This window comes from Octodon degus, unplaced genomic scaffold, assembly GCF_000260255.1.
Source record: "Octodon degus isolate 3935 unplaced genomic scaffold, OctDeg1.0 scaffold00031, whole genome shotgun sequence".
NCBI classification, from domain to species: Eukaryota; Metazoa; Chordata; class Mammalia; order Rodentia; family Octodontidae; genus Octodon; species Octodon degus.
The window spans coordinates 10,507,417-10,512,445 of record NW_004524607.1 but is presented as its reverse complement, the minus strand read 5'-3'; the positions used below and the strand labels follow the sequence as shown (position 1 = coordinate 10,512,445).

The following is a 5,029-nucleotide window of genomic DNA, read 5'->3' as shown; positions in this document are numbered from 1 at the left end:
CCAAGGTCCGGCCAAATGCCGGACAGCAAACCCAGACCTAGAGCTCCCCTCAAAGGCCCCACAGTCTATCTCCTGGAGAAACGCTCCATCCAAAGAAACTCTGACCAAAGCTGACAGCAGTTTGCCAAGGATGCTGCTCTCTAAACCAGGGCTTTTGTGCCCCTGTACGTCCCTAGGCCGGGGGCTTCTATTCCCGACAGGGACTCGAGATGGCGGGATGGCTAAGGGGCTGGCATGTGCGATATGCGCTGGGCTAGTGTGGCTTTTTAAGTGCCCTGCTTTTTGGACACGGAGCCGGCAGGGCCAGGAGTTCTCATGGCCTGTGTGTGCAGGGGTGGGGGGGGGCGTCCTGCTGGCCTGCTCAGTCCAAATAACTCAAATTCTCTGAATTCGCAGGATAATCTGCTTCATGGGAGCCCTGTAAACCAGGCTGACACAGACTCTCAAGCTGCACATGTAAATATTTGCATATCTTTCCAAGCTGTCCTTCTTTCTACCTCTAGGCATGTCTTCAGAAAAGAAAACACAACAAAAACAACAAAAATGCAAGTTCCATTTATACCTGAACCCTCCCCACCTCCTGAAATAAATGGGTGTAGGTGAAACATCACAATCGTTGCTTAGATTTATGTGAGCAGCTTAGTGAAATCAGGGGTTCTGATTTAGGGCTGTCCCCATGGACCCCTGGGTCCTTTTTCACCAGGTTCAGAGGAGAAAAGGAGATGAAGATACATATTTTGATGTCTCCATCCCAGCTCAAAGTGTGTACATGTAAATGTTAGGGGAAATCTGTAAAGCTACAGATTGTGCCGGAAGGATTTGGTTCTTTGGTCTATATCATTTCCATTTGCTTTCCAGAGAGGAGAAATTTGTCAAGCTTGTAGGGGAGCTGCACATCACCCCCTGATCAATGAGTCCCCCAAAAGACCCAGCTCAGGGACCTGCTCCAGGTCTGGATCCAGATCCTAACCAGATCCTGGTCCTGCAGCTACAGCCCCCCACCCCCCAGCTCCCCAGCTAAGGCTGACTGCCAGCAGGCTTTCAGATTGGACCAAGGTTAAGAACAGGGGCTTAACCTAGATGCCTATGAATCCTTGGCTGGTTTTGAAAACCTCAGACCCAATCCAAACCCTTGGGTTATTAAAGTCACCCCGCATACAAATCTTCTTCTAGCAACAAAATCTTCTCAAGGTGACATTTCTTTCTTTCTTTCTTTCTTTCTTTCTTTCTTTCTTTCTTTCTTTCTTTTTTTTTAATGCAAGGCATATGTGGTTTCTTTCTTATCACAAATGGTTAGGTCTGTTCAGAAATGAGGATTTTCCTCAAGAAGTGGAGCTGTTTTCTTCTTTCCATTTCAGAGAGGGAATGTGATGGCTAGACCCTGACGCATTCAGTGTGGCAGACTGTGATGGGGGACTTAGCTTTCATAGCTCACTGTGGAATTATACATCGGTCTTTAACACTTTCATTCGTGTTGCCACACAGAGGACAAACCATACCTTGCTTAGTTATCTCAATAACCCCATGGAGTTTGAATCATATCAGGAAGCAGACATTTCCAGAAAAACTGAGGAGGCAAAGGGAATGGGGACTTGCCAGGCAGCAGCTGCCCCCTCCTCCCTACTGCCCAGTTGGCTTAGTCCAGTTGTGGGAGGCTGTGGGGCAGGCAGTCCCCAGCGTACAGCCCATGAAGTGACTTACAAAGCAAGGAAGGCTGAGCCAGCTGGAGGAGGCAGGTGGGAGCCTAGAAACTGAAGAGGCCTCATGGATAAAAGCCTGGCACAGAGGTGAGCTGCTTTGGTGTCCCTAAGTGGTGTATCTCCTTGCTAGTGAAACCTTGGCAGAAAGATACACTCTGCAGCCTCACGATCAGGGGCACACTTACCCTCCTCTTGGATGTATTGCCTGTGCAATTCAATCCCCTTGCTATAAACAAGGGGAACCAGGGCCTGGCACAGAGGTCCTGCGCAAGGGGGTTCAGAGCTCTCCCTGAAGAGTCCAGTTGCTAGGGTAGCTTGAAAGCCTGGGTTTTCAGGTAAAACCACTCTGAGACGTCGAACAAGGCAATCTACGTGACCATACATGGCTGCTTGGGGTCCTAGAAGGTTCAGTGGGTTTGGAGGAGGCTTTGAATTCTGACTGGAACATGCACAGACTCTGGTACTTGTAGATTTCATAGCTTTGCTTTCCCCAGCAACAAAATCTTCTCAAGGTGACTTTTCTTTTCTTTCTTTTTTCTTTCTTCTTTCTTTCTTTCTTTCTTTCTTTCTTTCTTTCTTTCTTTCTTTGTTTCATAGCATTTCAAACCTTGGTTTCAACATTTACAATAAAACAGGGCCAATAATTCATTCCTTAATCCACAGTTAGCTCTGCGGATTGATACAGTAATGTGCATTGTAAAATATTCAACACATGAGTAACATCAAGGTTTAGTTGTTTCACTTACATTTTGAGCTACAAAGTTTTGATTACAGACATCGCCTGCGTGTTTAAATAGAGCTGTGGTGATAATTTTGCAACCTAGATGGCGAATGGGGGCCGCGGGACAAACTGGGGCGTAGGAACATGAACTTCGGTTTTCAGTCTGACCTCTGTTATATGGCTCCCTATAGAACCAGACTTTTAAATCCTCATTCGGAGCCTCCAGATCTCAGAAATATTTATTGGGCCCTAAGAACCGTCCAAGAGACCATTCGTTTTCTGCCTTAGGCATTGTCCTTATTTAAAGACTGCAGAGGCTCAAGCTTGGGGCTCCGTCCTATAACCCTCGCCTGCTGCAGTCCTATAACCCTCGCCTGCTGCAGTCCGCAGGCGCCGACAAACAGCGCAGATCGGAGTCCGATTCTCAGCACCAGGGCATCGAGCAGAACCTGGCCCGAGATCCCGTTCTGTTTCTCCCTGGCTCGCTCCTGGTGGGAAATTTTTAAAAAGACAGTGCGGTTGCTGGTGTCTTTGGAGTCCTAAATTCGGTGTTGGAAACAATAAAGGCTCCCCAGGTCCTGCGGGGAACAAGACCACTATCCGTGGTCGGTCAGAGAGCGCAGCGACAGTGTGGATCCCAGCCTGAGGTGCGGAGCCCGGCTAGCCAGCGCTCGGAGAGCGAGCGCCTGGTCCCAGCTCGGGCTCAAAAAGCGGCCCAGAAAAAGCACCGTAGCTCCGACCCCAGCGGCCCTTGGGCTGACCCCTGCCAGGGCCCGGGCCAGGTTTTTTTCCCTGGGAGAAGCAGGAAGGCTGCTCCTCCGGGCAGATTTTGTCGCCGGAGGGCCCACGATCGGCCTGGGACCCCTTTCTCACGCACCGTGGCAACACCAGGAAAAGCAGGGTCCGCGGTTCGCAAGCATCTCCAGGATCCTGGTCTTTGGGAAGGAAAATGTTGGCGCTCTGGGCACCACGATGTACACTGCTGACCTGGTTTAGGGAGTCGCCAAGGCCAGCGCTCGGTCTGTGTGAGACTGAAGGTCGCTGCTGTCTGCCTTCAAAAGTAGCTGCTCTTCCCGCGTCCCCCTGGAGATTTGAGGGCAGCAGGAAAGGTGTCCACTGGACTGCTATGATCTCTCTTCATCCCAAATTGAACCCAGTGTCAGTGTAGTTGAAACCGCTAGGCAGCCCAAGTACTGGGAAGAAGTCTCTTGTGACCCGTGTGATACCAAACCCAGACCTGATCTCCTCCAGTCCGCATCTTCCACCCTCTTAGTTCAGTTTTTTACACCTCTCTGCCATCCCCTCTCCACTCCCCTCTCCTTTCCCCTTTCTTCTCCTCTGCTGCTCTTTTTCTTCTTTCTCCTCTTGTCTCTCTCCACCTCTTCTCTCCTCTCCCTCCTCTCTTCCTCCTTCTCCTCCTCCTTAACGTTCTCCTCCTCCTGCCACCCATTTGACTGTGGCTGCCTCTGCCTGACTGTTGACAGCCACTGTCTATTTAAAATTCACATATTTTACACATCGTGACTTTTTTTGTTTTACAGAAACTTTGCTTCTTAGAATTATTTCAATATTTTCTTTATTGCTGAGGTTTTTAGGACACTTGTCTAAAATTTGGGCTCTCACCCTTGTGCTAGGGCTGTTAGGGAGATACAAAATCTGATCAAATTTTTCTGATCATGTCAGTAAGTTTAGGTCCCAAACCAAACTTTCAACTATGAAAGTGTTGCTCCTATAGTCATGGCGCAGGCTGGGCTATCAAGCAAAAAGGAGTAGAACCTTCTGCTTCACAGTGAAGGTGTGGGCTGGAGGGGCTCCCTGACAGTCTCAGCCCACACTCCAGTCATGCACAGGGCCTCCCTCTAAGCTAGACAGGGTCCACAAAGCCCCTTTTGAGCTGGTTTTTTTTAAAGGTATTTAATAATCAAACTCAAATGAAATGAAACAACTTCAGCAGAAAAGCAGCCCCAGGTATCCTGCTGTCACCTCCCCATCTAAAGCAGGACCAGTTTGTGAGCATCATTCAGTTCACCTGTAGCAGTGGGCATTCAGGAAGACAATTGCCTCCTTCATGCACCTTAGTTACTTCCCACCTTTATTTTTCTCCAGAGATAGCTGTCTGCTGACAACTCCTCCACATCTGTAACAGAGGTTTGGGACATCCTGGTGGGGAAGACCTGGATCTAATGCTCCTGCTACCAATGCTCAAAGCAAGTCATCCCAGGAACGCAGGAGAGAAACACATCTTATTCCCAGCAGAGCTGGCAACATTCACCCTCTAAGGGGCTGGATGCCAATTCCCAAATGCCAGCAGGTTCCAGACAACTTGAAGCACATGTTCTGTAAAAGAACAAGGCCTGTGTATCTAATAAATGACACGGAAGGCAGAGTCCAGGATTTGTTCACTCAAACATTGCCTCTCGCTTACTCTGGGTTGGGCCGGGCTCTGCTGGGCTCAGTGATCAGAGCCCTAACTATCCTGCTTCCTGCAACTCACAAGGATGGTGGCCCTGGAAGCAGGCACAGGACAGAGAGGTTTCATAAAGATTTGAGGAAAGCAGTAGTGGACTTAGGGAAGAGGTCAACCTATTCAAAAGCATTCATTGGTCCT

At 49.2% G+C, this 5,029-nt stretch overlaps 1 long non-coding RNA gene across 1 annotated transcript; it reads left to right on the top strand.

Moving 5' to 3' along the window:
* Positions 1–1,577: 1,577 nt before the first annotated feature.
* On the top strand, positions 1,578–4,807 carry LOC111816372. Its single transcript, XR_002820781.1, has 2 exons — positions 1,578–1,787; positions 4,528–4,807. It is a non-coding gene; the product is annotated as an uncharacterized LOC111816372 (long non-coding RNA).
* The last annotated feature ends 222 nt before the right edge of the window (positions 4,808–5,029 follow it).